At 33.1% G+C, this 18,061-nt stretch overlaps 1 protein-coding gene across 1 annotated transcript in view; it reads right to left on the reverse strand.

The window, feature by feature from the left end:
• LOC136773839 (arylsulfatase B-like) overlaps positions 1–18,061 on the reverse strand; it is a 316,178-nt gene that overhangs the window by 171,840 nt on the left and 126,277 nt on the right. The gene's annotated exons all lie outside the window — the stretch shown is intronic.

Raw genomic sequence — 18,061 nt, forward strand, 5'->3', positions numbered from 1 at the left:
AAGTCACTTTCAACTTGGCACGTGTATGTCTGTTTGTCTGTCAGTCTACCTGTTTGTTCATGTAATAATTTGCCCGTGAAAGCATAACTCCAACTCTGAGCATTGTTAAGTAGGCTCCTACAATCCTCGACTCTATTTATCACATTGTTTTTCTGTTGGCTTCATTCGATTTAGTTTGAACTTCGTCTCGTGTATCCTTATAAGGATTTGCTAAAACCATTTTATTCACATTGGCTCCAGTTTGATGAATACTTATATTCGTTATTAAGGGGAGGTTTCCGCAAATTTCGATCAAAAATTCATTTTTTTTTTAAATAAATTATATTTTTAGTACACTCTGGGAAATTGAATCGTTCCGAAACGTCAATAGAAATTAAATAGGCCTAAGTTAGCTGGTGGACAATTCTTTTCCACATCGCGCGGCTTACCTGCTATTGTACCGAGCCCCAAGCAATAAACTGAGGGTAATAAACCGAACGTAAATGACGAATCCTTATAATACCTGTACTCAAATTGGCAATCAAAAATTCTAATTTTAATATTATTAATTAAACATTTTTTAAATTATTATCAATACATTGCTTTTATTTTTAAGATGAGAATAAGCCCAAACACGAGACTAATCGGACGATTATTTCTGTATTAGATGTATCCTGTAGTTCTTATTTTATTAAATTCTAATGATACTTTATTTTATTTTGTATTTCTTTTATTTAGTAAATAGAAATAAATTAAAAATAGCAGAAATAATTCATTAAAAATGATCAGCGTTAATACGATGTCTAAAAAAATAAGAATTTTTCATCCTTTATCAAATTTTCCAGCTTACTATGTTTCAAAGCGATAAGCGAAAAACATCACCTTCTTTATCAATAACTGCTTTCGGCTACTTTCCAACGCTTGAAACGTAAACAAATTTTGATCAGCTGCTAATATGATTATTGTTGATATTCTTGAGGTGTAAACACAAATAGAGCAGCTTACCTTATTTAGAATACCATTTAACAGTTATATAATATAACCATGACATAGATCATACATATGAAATAATATGTGTTGTTCCGGTTTGCTAAAATTTGATTGTTTACATCTCATGGAGAAACAAGACAAAAATATTACCAGCTGTCAGTCGTGCGTTAACTTATATAGAATCCAGACATATAATAAAGTGAAATTATATATATATATATATATATATATATAAAGGTAGACAGAAAGAATAGTTTAACATACAGTAACTGTTTGTGACTAATTTCAATGAGGTTAGAAGGTTGTATTAACAAAATAAATCTTCTTTCATCATTTAAATTTGCCATAACTTGGTTTGTACGTATGTTTAAAAATTGAATCTATATAAGTACTTTTATATACTTATATGCAGTCATATACCAACATATATTTTAAGCTATTGTTATTATATTCTTATAAAATGATTGGCAGGTAATATATTCTTCAAAAATGCAACAACAAGTATCGGAATGGGAAAATAAAGTAGAAGTTATCAAATTGTATCCAGTAGCTGATTATGTAGAGTATGAGCCATTTATGGATATTAGAAAATCATTCAATTAGACAATGCTACGGAGGATGATAAATTTGGATTTCGACTAAAAAGAGGCCTGGTATTTTCCACTGCGTAAGATCTATAAAATTGTAAGACAAAAATATTAAAATTTATAAATACATATTCATGTTTTTACAGATATATTTTTTTGTATTAATTTCAGATTATGTTGGAGAATTCTGTTTGGTATATGGTGATACATGATGCTTATCAATAAACTCTAATACAATAATATTGAGATACTTATTTCAATTTAATTTGTGACCTGCAAGTAGTGGAAATTTAAATATTATCACATTTTCGGTTCATAGCCTCTTGTATTATTATTATATTCTTATAAAATGATTACCAGGCAATATATTCTTAAATAATGCAACAACAAGCATCCGAATGGAAAAAAAGAGTAGAAATAATTTGTATCCAGCAGCTGTATGTTGAGTATGAGCCATTTGTGGATATTATAAAATTATTCAATTATATTATGTTTGAGATGAGCTTTATGTAGCAAAGCAACAATTAAAAGGAAAATTATATTGTATAATACGTACATATCCAATTTTAATTCATACCAATTTTCTCTTAAGTAGCATTATATAATAAATTTGTCTTATTTACAGGATATGTCAGAAAGAAGAAGGAGCATCTAGAATAGTGGAAAATTGGGTAAACTCTCAAATATTTGCATAAAGGTATGCAGAAAAAAATTTTAACATACGTAAACTGTTGGTGCCTATAATTATTGAAGATACAAGGTTTAAGTAATAAATAGATCTTTCATCATTTAAAATTGTCATTATTTGTTGTGTATGTATACTTAAATAGTCAGCTTGGGTACTATTATGTTTGAGATGAAGTTTCAGTAGCAAAATAACAATTGAAAGGAAAATTATATTGTATTATACGTATCCAATTTTAATTTAAACCAATTTTCTCTTAAATAGCATTTTTTTATTATAAATTTATCTTATTTACAGGTTATCGTAGAAAGAAGAAGGAGCGTCTACAATGGTGGAAAATTGACTAAGCTGTCACATATTTGCGTAAAGATAAGCATATAAAACATTTTAACATACGTAAACTGTTAGTGCCTAACTATTGAAGATAGATGGTTTTAGTAATAAGTAGATCTTTCATAATTTAAAATTGTCATTAATTGTTGTATATGTATATTTAAATAGTAAGTCTGGGAACTATTATGTATGACTTGAGCTTTAGGTAGCAAAGCAACAATTGAAAGAAAATTATATTGTTTAATATGTATCCAAAATTAATCCAAGCAAATTTTTTCTTAATTAGCATTGTTTATATTAAATTTTTTTTTCATTTACAGGTTATTTCAGAAAGAAGAAGGAGCATCTATAATAGGGGGAAATTGGCTAAGCAGTCACATGTTTGAGTAAAGATATGCAGATAAAACATTATAATTTACAAAAACTTTTGGTGACTAATGTTAATGAGGATAGAAAGTTGTTGTAATAAGCAGATCTTTCATCATTTTAATTTTTCATTAACCGATGTATATGTATATTTAAATAGTAAGCCTGGGAACTATTATATATGACTTGAGCTATAAGTAGCAAAGCAACAATTGAAAGAAAATTGTATCGTATAATACCTATCTAATTTTAATTTATACATATTTTATCTTAATTAGCAATGTTTATATTATAATTTTCTAATTTACAGGTTATATCAGAAACAAGAAGGAGCATCTAGAATAGTGGGAAATAGGCTAAGCAGTCACATGTTTGCGTAAAGATATGCAGATGAAACATTGTAACTTACGAAAATTTTTGTTGACTAATTTTAATGAGGATAGAAGGTTGTAGTAATAAGTAGAACTTTCATCATCTAAATTTGTCATTAATTGCTGTATATGTAAATGAAATTGATTAATACATTAGAGGAATAATGAAACGTGATTATATTTCTTCATACGCAAATGCAGTTATACAATGCATTGTAAATTGTTATTCAATTAGAAGTGTACTATTTCGTATAGGAGCAGACAATGCTCTAAAATCTTTTATTTTTGCTTACAGAAACTTGATAAATCTTTATAGAATATTGATATTAGACAATATGCTGAAATCCAATTTTTTGGAAAGCGGCAGTATGATGCTGGTGATTTAATCACTGCTTTGTGTGATAAATTAAGTTGCTTGAATCGCGTTGTGCAACATTATCTAACAAAAACGGACAAGTGTAGTACTTCATGTTGTCATACAGATATTACCCAATCTTATAATAATATTTTATTACTTACGCTATTTGATGGTATGAAGAGTTTGTTAATTCCCAAAAAATTATGCAAAAGTAATTCTTGGAGCACATGAATGAAATAGTTCAGAGCACCTTCTCTAAGTGGAAAAAAACTATTGAATTCCTTGCGCAGTAATTGCATGAGTTCTTTACAACTTCAGCAAAAAATTGCTAGTACAGTTACTAACAAAGTTCTGATTGTTAAATTATCATTATATAATACCAAAACTGAAAATATAGAAAACGTTAAAGATTGGATTGTTCTTAAAAACTGAAACATTAAAGGTATACTTATTGAGAAATTAGAAATGGTTGATAATGTTTATAAAGCAAATTGTGCGATTTTCCATGACGGCAAGGATGCTGCAACTGGTCATTATATATCTATGATACGTAAGGATAAATCATGGATATATGCGAACGATCATATCGTTCAAAAGAAAACATGACCCAGAAATTCAAAAGATACGTTTATCATATTTTTGAGGAAATTTAATTAATTCAATATTACGTTATTCGTATCTATAACGGTTGCTTTTATAAATGTTGAAAGTTGTTATCATGGGTAAAAAAATCTTAACATGTTCAACAATATTAGGACCACGGCTGCGTTTAAAATGCCATTTCACTAAATATTGGCCGCAATTATAGCGCCTTCGGCTGCAATATATCTAGTGAGTAAACTATTTAAAAATGATATGATTTCCACAATGAGTTTCTATCATTATTAAATTATTTTCTCACTGAGTATCGCGCAGTTTCAAATAAAATCTCGTAATACATATTTTTTGTGTAGAAAATTATTGTATCTTTCTTCATCAAAACTATTTATAACGAGTAAATATGTAATTTTTCAATATATTATTTAAAATGTTGTACTTTTCCTTTTTTAATATTGTTAAATTAAATTGATTATTGTTAACAATATAATTATTTATATATTTCAATTTATATTCCCGTCTAATAAAATTTAATTATTAGAGTACACATTCTTTCTTTAAGAGTTTCACTCCATTTTGTATTATTTGCATAAAGAAATTCTTAAGATGTATCTTTGTCACATTACAGAAAGCTCTGAGATCCCCCAAAAAAACACTTTCGTGTAAAAAAAAGACGGCAAGTAATTGAAAGTGATTCCACTGAACAAAATAACCTATAAGGCGAAACATTTTTTAAACTCAAATGTTACTTTAAAAATTTCTAGGTAAATATATTTCCACATATCAAACATCAAAACTTTTACAATAAAAAATAATACATTGAAAACGAAATATTGCAGAAAAAGAATTTTAGCCAAAAATATCTGAAAAAATACTTTACAGTTAAATATTTCAGAAAAGGAAGTAGTTCTTCTGGTTGCTTAATAAATATATCTGGCAACATAAAGCATGAAGATCAAATAAATTAGGCAAGTAAGTCAATCAATCGGCAACATAAAGTATTGAGATCACATAAATTCAGGCAAGTAAATGAATGAATAATTAATTATTATATAATTTTTGTATACGTACACAGTGGGAAATTGAATCGTGTGTGGTTTCAACTACAGTGTAGTATATCATTTTCCAAGTTAAATTACAGAGTGAAGCTAGCTGAACCACCCACGATTCAGTTTCCTACTGTGTACTACTTGCCCGAACGGGCCAAATGTGTACTGTAGATGATAGTTCAAAGTGCAACTGATGAAGACTCAAATATACTTTACACTTTTCGGCCCGTCCGGGCAAGTAGTACACAGTAGGAAATTGAATCGTGGGTGGTTCAGCTAGCTTCACTCTGTAATTTAACTTGGAAAATGATATACTACACTGTAGTTGAAACCACACACGATTCAACTTCCCACTGTGTACGTATATAAAAATGATATAATAATTAATTATTCATTCATTTACTTGCCTGAATTTATGTGATCTCAATACTTTATGTTGCCGATTGATTGACTTACTTGCCTAATTTAACTGATCTTCATGCTTTATGTTGCCAGATATATTTATTAAGCAACCAGAAGAACTACTTCCTTTTCTGAAATATTTAACTGTAAAGTATTTTTTCAGATATTTTTGTCTAAAATTCTTTTTCTGCAATATTTCGTTTTTAATGTATTACTTTTTATTGTAAAAGTATTGATGTTTGATATGTGGAAATATATTTACCTAGAAATTTTTAAAGTAACATTTGAGTTTAAAAAATGTTTCGTCTTATAGGTTATTTTGTTCAGTGGAATCACTTTCAATTACTTGCCGTCTTTTTTTTACACGAAAGTATTTTTTTGGGGGATACATTTTACTTAATTATTTTTATATGTTGAGAGTATGTTTATTGATTATGAAAAATTGAATCAAACTTTTATTATAGTGAAACTGAAAACATTAAACAACTAGCCGGGGCATTAATTATGAAGTTCATTTATGCAGAATGCATTACAAATATCAATAAATTCAATGTGTTGACTGTGATATTTTTTCAATGTTAATATATATTATTTTATTAGTTAAGCGCTGCTGTTTCAAAAAATGAGAAGTGTGGACATTTTCTTTAAATTCTGTAGAAAAATTAAAAGAATTATTTAATTTTTTAAATATTATACTCTTACAAAACGTTACGAAATCCCACAGAAAACAGACTTCGCCTGTAAAAAAAGGCGGCAAGTACATAAACCATTTAGCATAAATAATATAGTAAAATTATCCAATTAAAAAAAGTAGTGAAATCCAAATATTAGACAAGTGTATTTTTTCACCTTAGCAAAAGTTAAATTTTTGAAAAAAAGAAAAGGAACAACAAAGTTACTTGCCGGGCCCGTAATGTCCATGCACAGTGAGAAATAGAATCGTCTGTGGTTCGGCTAACTTCACTATGTATTTTAACATGAAATTTGCTGTACTACGCTATAGCTGAATCTCACACACGATTCAATTTCCCACTGTGCATGGACATTACGGGCCCGGCAAGTAACTTTGTTGTTCCTCTTTTTTCAAAAATTTAACTTTTGCTAAGGTGAATAAATACACTTGCCTAATATTTGGATTTCACTACTTTTTTTAATTGGATAGTTTTACTATATTATTTATGCTAAATGGTTTATGTACTTGCCGCCTTTTTTTACAGGCGAAGTCTGTTTTCTGTGGGATAGTTGATTACACTATTTCCACAATTATGAGAAACTAAAATCGCATGAATGTGATTATGCGCAACTCAATAAAAACAACCGAATTGTGCTACCTGACAAGGACCGTTGGGTTTCCTTCAAGAACATGAAGAATAGTGAGAGGGTGCGATTTGTCATATACGCTGACATTGAATGCTTGCTTGAAAAAGTTGAGCAAACGGATGACGATATTGGTATATTTATCAAAAACACATACCTTTTAGTATAGGTTATTATTTTAAAAGCGTTCGTGATTCAACGCTTTCTAATTATAAATCATATCGAGGACTTGATTGTATTGAATGGTTTGGACATGAGCTTGATAAAATGGCTAGTATAGCGAGTGAAAAACTGAAAACAGTAATACCTATGCATAAACTAAGTATTAGTGAAAATTCAAGGCATTATACTGAACCCAACTGTCATATATGTAAAAAGCCGTTTCTTCCAGATCAAATACGTGTTCGCGATCATGATCATTTAACTGGTAAATATAGGGGACCTGCTCATAATAATTGTAATTTAAACTTTAAAGATTCACATGTAATACCAGTAATTTTTCATAATTTATCAGGTTATGATGCGCATTTTATTTTCGGTACAATCGCTAACTTGTATGAAGGTTCAGTACACTTGTTACCTGTACAGAAGGAGAAGTATATTTCATTCAGTAAATTCATCCGTAAATATAATATACAACTAAGGTTTATCAATTCTTTCAAATTTATGGCATTTAGTTTAGACAAATTGAGTTCATATTTAACGAGATCACAGTTAAAAAATTTAGAGTCAGAATTCTCATATTTAAGCATAGAACAATTTAACCTTCTGACAAGGAAAGGTATTTTTCCTTACGATTACATAGATAGTCTGAACCGTCTGGAAGAAACTGCTTTACCTCCACGCGAGATATTCTATAATAGATTATCCGATAGTGATATTAGTGAGGGTGCGTATAATCACGCTAAGGAGGTATGGACCAAATTTCAAATGCGAACACTTGGGGAGTATAGCGATCTCTATTTGAAAACTGATGTACTATTGTTGGCTGACGTTTTCGAAAATTTTCGTGATAGCTGCATGCAAACTTATAATTTGGATCCTGCTCATTATTATACACTCCCAGGCTTCACTTGGGATGCAATGCTCAAACATACAGGAATAAGATTAGAACTTTTCACTGACGTAGAAATGCTGCTTTTCGTAGAACGGGGCATACGTGGTGGTTTAAGCCAATTCTCACACCGCTATGAAAAGGCTAACAATCGGTACATGCAAAACTACAATCCGAGGAACCTTCTAAGTATTTAATGTACTATGATGTAAATAATTTGTATGGGTGGGCAATGTCTCAACCGCTACCTACCCACGGATTTCGTTGGATTGAAAATGTTAATAATTTGGATATCTCTAATATACCGATAGATTCACCCGAGGGTTATATTTTAGAGGTTGACTTAGAGTATCCAAGCATGCTTCACGAGAAACATTCCGACCTTCCATTTTGTCCCGTACGTGATGCACCACCGGGTACACGTCAGAAGAAGCTACTTGCAACTTTAGAAAATAAGGAGCGCTATGTTAAACACTATCGTGCTTTACAGCAATGTATGCGTAATGGTATTGTCTTAAAACACATTCATCGCGTTTTAGGATTTCAGCAGTCCACCTGGTTACGTAAATATATCGATCTGAACACTAGTTTGCGTGCAGCATCTAAAAATGAGTTTGAGAAAAATCTTTTCAAATTAGTGAACAATGCGGTGTTCGGTAAGACTATGGAGAATGTTAGAAATAGAGTTGATGTGAGACTCGTGAGTAGGTGGGAGGGAAGATATGGTGCTGAAGCAATGATTGCTAAGCCTAATTTTCGCAGTCGCACTATATTCAGTCAGAATTTGGTCACGATTGAATTAACAAAATTAGCAGCTAAATTCGATAAGCATATATACGTAAGTATGAGCATTCTTGATATTTCGAAAACATGTATGTATCATTTTCATTATGATTATATGCTTCCTACGTTCGGTAGCAAATGTAAAGCGTTATATACCGATAGGGATAGTCTAATAAACAGCATTGAGTGTGATTATATTTACACTATTATGAGGGAGAATCTTGCTAGATTCGGTACAAGCGATTATTCTCCCAACAATCAGTACAATTTACCTCTAGTAAATAAAAAAGTCCCTGGGCTGATGAAAGATGAGAATAATGGGTAGATAATGACAGAGTTTATTGGACTGAGATCAAAAATGTTCACATTTAAAGTACAAAATAAAATGATCAAAAAAGCTAAAGGTATTAAGACTTACGTTGTTGCTAGAAACATAACCTTCGAGGACTATAAGGACTGTTTAGCAAATTTTACTGTACAAGTCCGCAATCAAAATTTAATTCGCTCAAAATTGCATAATGTTTATTCGATTACGCAACGGAAAGTAGCTCTCAGCCCATACGATGATAAGCGTTATATCGTGCACGGAACTGTATCGACTCTACCATGGGGTCATTATAGAATAAATTAATTATATTTAAATTGAATAATTTTATTAATAAATATTGCTTTACAAAATATTATCTTTATTTATCCATGAATTATGTTTATTATCGAATCCTAACCACTTCACAAAGACCTTATCACCCTTCTTACGCAATACCTTCTGCACTAGATATACATTAGAATTAGCAGTTTTTAAAAGTTCATATTCGTAGAATCCTCCGTATATATCAGTACCAATAGAGTCTCTAAGTAAATATGTAATAGGATGTGTTTTCTGCACTTTTATAATTTCAAATATTTCAGTTGTCCAATTTGGTGTGTATCCCTTTGCGAATACATTCATGTATTTACTGATTCGTACAAAATCACCTACTTTGAACTTGGCACGTCCAACAATCTTTATATTATTGTATACTGTAGTCAGGAGCATATTAGCATGATCTGGCGTCACATCAACTGGTCGTATTCCTATAGTACGATGTTTTCTTGCGTTGTAGTCTTCAACTAGTCGCTGCAGTATGCCTCGCCACTTATAATTTCCATTCAACGTAAATCGTTTCCACATTTCAGTCTTCAGCGTGCGATTCCAGTGCTCAACTATCGTAGCTTTCAATACACTGTATGTTGAGTAATGATTTATTCTACGTTTTTTATAAGCGATTTGAAATCACTATTATAAAACTCCTTGCCATCATCTGTCTGCAAATTTTTGGGACATTCCCACTTTTCAGAATCTTTGTAAATGCGTCTGTCACTTCCTTGCCAGTTTTGGTTTTTAGTGCTACTGCCCATCAAAATTTCGACAATGCATCAATAACTGTGAGGATATAGTGGTAATCTCCGTCAGTATAATTCTTCATATCAACCAGATCTGCTTGCCAGAGGTCATCGAAGCCTCGTATTATAACTCTTCTACGTTGAAAATTCCGTCTTGCAGGTACATGCAGTCCTTCGAACAATTTTTGCTTTTCTTTACTATCCATAACTCTTCAGGTATGTGTTGGGTTTACAAGGGTACAACGAGCACTGATGGTAGTAAAAGTTTCTTTTTCCTAATAAAACTCTTTGTGGAGTTATTTCAAGAAGAATTCTCCTTAACATGATTCTCCCCATGAAAAATAGCACTTTTTTATTTATTTATTTTTTTTTTAATTTCGCGTTATTTTCATTATATGTTTCTTTGATTCAGCATCCTCTTTAGTCTGATTCTCCAGAAAATTGATGCATATTTCTTTAAATCTGCATTATCTTCAGCATGTTTCTGCATGAAATTACTCAATTTCACTTGAAAATCATTCAGCCTTAACTCGGTTTCATCCAGTCTTAACGCAATACTTCGTAAAATATCACTGTTTTCTTGCATTTCATTTTTAAGGTTCTCACGTACAGCATTCATATTATCCAGCAGAACACGCATATTCACAGCACATTACTCATCAGTAGCATCAAATCCTAAATTTGAAATAATATTCCCCTTAGCATTAAATACATTCATACGTTTATCAAATTTTAATGTTTCATCTTCAGTTTTGCGGAAATATTTTCTCACATTACTGGCAGTGGAAATACCTCCAATATTATTTATCGACATTGTGAAGTAACACAATCAACTGGGAAAGTATGGAAAGTGTAATCTCTTTTATAGGATAATACGTTCTTCATGAAGCTCCTCAATTATTGATTGTATCTCATTATGATGATTCGTATGTCCTGCAGCAGATGATGCTATCAAAAGTCTCAAACGTTCAACTAATTCGTTCGGATCATTCCAATGTACATAGTTCACTGGTTTATCATTAACACATATATAACCGCTGCCTTTTACAAGATTCTTTCGAGGAAATAATGGGCTAATTATTTTCTTCCATTTATGACCCTTATTCCCATGAAGCTTTCCCTCGCTACTGTAATCTGCTCTGTGTACATTAGTTTGAGAAAGAATATTCTTATATGTTTTTAAATCATCTTCAGTATAATCATGTGGCTCTTTCATAAAGATCAATTCAAATAGACCAATAGTACCCTGATAATACTCATCATCAATAATAATAAAATCTTTACGATTTACTTTAAAAGAACATTTTCCAAGTCTCATTTTGTTAAGTCTAGCATCTCGTTCAACTCCAAAATTATCATCAATTAAATCCTTATTTTTACGTATAAACATCTCTATATATTTACGTCCAATTGGTGCATATTCTGATAAAGAACTATTTAAATCTAAGGATCTTTGAAATGGCGATGATGGAGTTTCTGCTTGCATTGGTGATGGTATTGCTAAATCATTAACATCCTTTTCCACTTTCACTCCCTCCTCCTCCTCGTCCTCCTTCTCATCCCCATCCTCTTCCAGAGAGAGGTATAATGTTTCATTAGGTCGTGAATTTCCTTGCTCATCATCATCATCATCATCAGATGAAGGGGTTGGAATTTTAATTCTAGAGTTGTTTGTGAAATATTTACGTTATGGAGTCGATGAGAATTAAGTCATTTTACGTTTCGATGGAATAATCAAAGAATTATCGCTTACAGTAGTCTTCTGTAGCGGTTCCTGTTTATACTCATATTTCGGGGACACGAAGGTCATCTCATTATGTTCAGTGAGCTTTTTCAATGGCTCAACAATTGGTTTAAAAGTTTCATTTAAATTGGTTTCCATCATTTCTCTTCCTGATTTGAGTGCACGACATTTTTCACGAATTACTTTACTTTTCGCGGCAATCTTCTTAAGCAGCATCTTTTCTTCCATTTTCCTGCTTTCCATGTTTTCCACGTTCAATCAACGTTCAATCCACGTTCAATCTACGTTTCCACGTTCAAACCACGTTCAAACCATGTTCAATCCACGTTCAATCCAGGTTCAGTCCACGTTTTTATTTCCACGTTTATACTAGGTTTATTCCACGCTCATTTGATGTGTGTGTGTTTTGATGGACACTTAGCTCTAAACTGAACAATCTTAAGCAAACGGTATACTATTTAATCTTAGCATACTCATCGAAACCTTCCGATATCTACCATTTTGAATTGTACTATCCTTGTCGATCACTAGAAATCCATAATCATGGTGCCAGCACTTTGAACACAATTCATTGAATTCTTCAAATGACATATCCGTGTTTACATGATCGTTATAAATATGTTTTAAATTAGTACCATCTTGCTTAAAGATTATGAGAAGATTTGCATTATCACGAATCATGTGTTTAGGAATTTTAGCATAAATCTGGCAGAGGTAGAAGAAGTCAATATTTGAATGTCTACCCATGGAGAAGTAGTCTCTGATATTATCCTGCTTATCGTTAGCAACATCATCAAATATGAAAATAGAATTGGGTAACGCCTCAGTTACCTTTACAACGTCGCTATTGTTTGAAAATTTAAAATATTCAATACCTTTTAGTCCTTTTAATAACCGTTCAAGGTATTGATACTTGGGTTGTTGAAGCGACTTTGAGTATACATAAATATTTTCAAATCTCACACCGTTAAGACTTTCTATGAGACTAAGCAGTACGTTTGTTTTACCGCAATTCGAGGGTCCGCAAATTATACTACGAATTGTAGATGGAAGTAGGGATCCATGACGTTTACTCCTTCCTCCACAACCCCCACCGACAATAAAGCGATCGGCGTTGGAGACACGAATGTGCAGGGGTTGCTTTACGAAATCCATAGCTGTAAAACTCTATGATCATGCAAGCTATTTATAGGCTTGAAGCAGATTATCTCATCAGTTCTCATTATGTCGTTGTTAATGTTAGATGTGCTACGTTTGGAGGATTTAACTATTGAGCAGCTTGAATACATTCCAAAAATTTTACTATTGAAGCGCTTTCCAAACAATATTCGACTTGTTTGGTGTAAATTGCCTGAGCACATTCGTGCAGATCCTAAAGTGCAACAATATCGTGCCTGTAGGGAACATTATAATTTACCTAATCAAGATCATTTTGATGGAATACCGCCTTCAATAAAAAATTGCTGGATGTGTCAACGAACCCGTTAGGAAAGCATGACATGACGAGATACGGTTGTGGATCTTTTTTCAATAAGCTGCTAAATAAACTCTCCTTCGAGCTGCATGTACCTGGCTACAATTATTGCGGTCCAGGTACTCGACTTCATGAACGGTTAGCACGTGGTGATCGAGGAATAAACCCTCTGGATGATGCTTGCCGTGAGCATGATATCGCATATTCAGTATATAAGGACCTGACCTCTCGCGTCATCATGCTGGTAAAGTACTTGCACGCCGTGCACGACAACGTATCATAGCTAGTGACTCATCCGTAGGTGAACGAACGACAGCGACTGCTGTCTGGGCATCAATGAATACAAAACGGAAACTCGGCTTAGGACTGTGAGTGTCTAGAAAAAGTACGAAGAAAAGAAAAATTCGTGTACCGAAAAAACGAGGTGGTTTATTGAGGAAAAAGTCACTTACTAAAACAAAACGGGGGGGTTTATTACCATTGCTTCCGCTGCTGAGTGCGGTGGGCGCATTAGCTGGCGGTGCGGCAGGTATAGCAAAGGCTGTAAACGACACCAAAGCAGCCAAAAAACAATTGGAAGAAATGCATCGACACAATCGCTTAATGGAAGCGAGACAGGGACAATGTTTATACCTCGCACCATACAGTCGAATAGGAGAGGGAGTGAATAGGAAAAGGAAAAGAAAATAAATGGACTTCCAAAATCTGGACCTACTAGTAATATGCAATTATCAAACGTCTGCCATAAAATACCGCATTTTCGGGGAGTCTTTATGCGTACATCTCTACCTCAAAATGCGCAACGCAATGAGCGCACAATTGTGAATCTTGATGACGAACAAGGTCCTGGAACACATTGGGTCGTTTACGTTAAACGTAATAAGCACGTTAAGTATTTCGATTCCTTCGGAAATTTAAAACCTCCAATTGAACTTGTGGAATATTTTGGACCTTCTATTATAATATACTATAATCACGACCAATATCAATCGTATGATTCAAGCATATGCGGTCAGTTGTGTGTCAAGTTTCTACGTGAACAATGTCTTTAACAGTTACACTCTCTGGCCGTGACTGGGTATTGGGGTCAGATTTTTTCCCCCCGATCGATCTTCGAGATGGACATTATGGACTCGGTCTCGTAGACTTTCAGAGCTTCAATTCAATCTCTAGTGTTGATGAGACAAACAATATATTTTACGTTGATGATCAGGAGCTAACTATACCTACAGGTTGTTATGAGCTCAATGCTATAAATGACTTTTTAGGTGCTCAGATGTTCGAAGGTGATGAAGAAGAAGTAATTGTTCTACGTGCTAATAATAATACATTAAAAAGTGAAATAAAGTGTAAATATCAGATTGGTTTTACACAACCTAACAATATAGGCTCTTTATTGGGTTTTTCATCAGATCGTGTTATTCCACCGAACACACTAGCTGAATCAGACGAGCCCGTAAACATTATAAGAGTAAATATTCTACGAATTGAATGCAACATTAAAGCGGGTGCGTACACAAACGGTAGACCTCGACATGTTATACATGAATTTTTTCCGAGTGTTCCGCCAGGTTATATAATCGCAGAAACACCGAAGAACGTCATTTACTTGCCAGTCATTGCGAAAGTAATTGACCGTCTCACCTTGCGTATTCTCGATCAGGAAGATCGTATAGTAAATTTCGGAGATGAAGAAATCACAATTCGTTTACATATTAGAAAATGTTGATTTGCAATAATACTTATAAATCACCGATACTCGATGAGCCTATCAGTCCAACTGCTGCAGCAGGACAGAATACATTGAGTGAAGGTAACGCTGGAGGGCAAAATACATTGAGCGAAGGTAACGTTGGAGCATCATTAACAAGAAGAAATATCACCTTTCTACAATCACTGGGTTTCAACGTTAGAAATAAAAATGGATCCATTAGATGTAACCGCTCAACCGGTGTTCGACAATCGCATCACTAAAATGGAAATGCATGCATACAATCCTTATGCAAATGCCTCATTGGGAAATAGTGATGAAATTCTAATTCCTATACAACAGCAAGATTTAATTCTTCTACCCTGTAAAAGTTATCTCTATATTGAGGGAAAGATAATCGTTGGAACCCGTGCTCCAGATGCAGCAGCCCAAGATGTCGTAGGACTTGACTGTAATTCTATGGCATTCTTGTTTGATGAAATTCGTTATGAATTGAATGGTATTGAGATTGATCGCTGTAAGAATGTGGGTATTACTAGCTCCATGAAGAATCTCATCTCCTTAACTGCTGAGGAATGTGCCAGTCTACGTCATTCAGGATGGTTTCTAACAGATCACAGGTCTACGAATCATTTCAACTTTTGTGTACAATTGCAAATGCTGTTGGGTTTTTGTGAAAACTACAGAAGAGTTATAATAAATGCACGTCATGAACTCGTTCATATTCGAGCACGTGATGATATAAATTCACTACATTCTTCGAGAAAGATCATCAACTCCAAAATTGATTTGCAAAAAGTGCAGTGGAGGATTCCTCATGTATCACTGAATGATTATACAAAACTTAAATTTCTACGTTTGATTGAGCAAAACAAAAGTCTATCCATGGCTTTTCGTTCCCGGGAACTTTACGAAGATCCACTTCTATCTGAAACACAGAGGCATACATGGGCCGTAAAAGCTGCAACACAATTGGAGAAACCTCGATATGTTATACTAGCATTTAGACAAAATAAGAAGAGTACGCAGCATATGGAGGTGCTTAGATTCAATGACAGTTCTGTTCGTGATGTTAAAGTCTATCTGAATTCAGAATTTTATCCATATGACCGAATTGATAGTGATAGCGAAAAAACCCTTTATTCTGTACTATATGATATGTATGTTAAATTTATCCATTCATATTATGCAGGAGAAAAACAGTCGAAACCAATGCTTAATTACAAAAACTTTGTGAAATACGGTCCTCTCTTCGTCATCGATTGTTCGCATCAAAATGAATCTATAAAGTCAGGCACTGTTGACGTTAAAATTGAGATTGATTGTACTAGAAATATTCCAAGTAATAATGCTGCGTTTTGTTTAATTATACATGATAAAATCGTTGAATATAACCCGCTTACTAGTATTGTTAGAAATGTAAGTTAATAGACTAGATTTATATGTATCTTACTAATTTAGTAAGGGATAAAGAAAAAATAAATAAATAAGATATAATAAACATTTATTGATGTCATTCCTTAAAAACATTCCTTACAAACGTTTCCAAAATTTATCTTATGATTATCATTGGGTAACTTTGAATTCTAAATTATTGTATCGTCCTCCAACATATAAGATTTTTAATGTATTCGCTGATGCAGCATTTTGAAGTTCTTTGATTAGTTCAGGCGACTCCAGTAATTTCATCATCCTTGAGGGTAGGAAGAACCATTCGTCTGTAGCCAGCTTCGCTATTAATTTCTCTCCATATTTGGTCTTCATTTTCACTAATTCAGTGATTTGATACTCCTTATTCTCCTCAAAAGTATTCAGCTTTACGAAAGTCTTAGGTTCGTAAGTTACACTTGCAAGTGCATTGATCTTGGTTAAATCCATTTTTCTGTGAAAAAACATAGAAATTGAGAAAAGAAAAACATTGAAATAGAATAGCAAGAAAAGAGAATAATAATAAAAGAATAATTCTTACCACCCAAAAGAGTTTCTGTGGTACAGCATGGAAAATATTCGGAATATAGCTTTGCACTGGATCTTTCACCTCCTTGAAGCTTCTAATGAATACTGACTGACTGAAATTTCCCGATTGCTAACAACAAGGGTTTTAAAAATGGTGGAAGGGATGAGATGCATTCATGGAAGGGGATGAGATGCATTCTTATTTGAAGTTAATATTTGGGTGGTTGGGTATTCTTGCCCGCCTACGAAATTTTCGCCAAACAAGTCGTAACACGTTACAAGCGGTTTCTCCTGAATTCTTTTAATTGCATAAACGTGTTGCAGACTTTTCTTAAGTGAAAAGTGAAACGGGAAAATTTACGAGCACATTCCTCTCGATAGCAAGACATATAAAAAAATGAGGGAATATGAAAAAATCGGGGCTCTAAAGGGGTCATAAATCAAGTAACATTAGTCTAGACGTTTGTTTTGAACAAGTCATGGCATGATCTCAGACGTTCGGTGCTCGAGCATATCCGTTCTAGAAGATATCTGCACACTCTACAATCAGTTCTCCAATCGCTAGAATGGTGCCAATACAGTTTCTTAAAGTCTAGGTAAAAGTTATGTTTTTTTTTGTTTTACCTACCCCTCCAAAAAAATGAAGTGCACTGACAACTCTTTCCCTTTCTAATACCTAGCCTGCTTGTTAGATGGATCGTATGATATGCTTACCTGAAAAGCTAAAAATGGCTAAAAGATAAGTCAGGGAAGGCTATAAAAACTCTTAAAACTATTTTTTATTCAATAACTAAAGTTTTACTATTAGTTACTCATCCAGTCTCCATGTCTCATCCTCCTCCTCCTCCTCCTTTTTCATCCACATCCTCCTCTTGAAGGCTAGCTTCTCTATAGCCGTATCCCGTGGTACCGCGAATGTATA

This window comes from Prorops nasuta, unplaced genomic scaffold (assembly GCF_024137725.1).
Source record: "Prorops nasuta isolate Cenicafe-Biocafe unplaced genomic scaffold, Cenicafe_Pnas_1.2 PNAS00001, whole genome shotgun sequence".
NCBI lineage: Eukaryota > Metazoa > Arthropoda > Insecta > Hymenoptera > Bethylidae > Prorops > Prorops nasuta.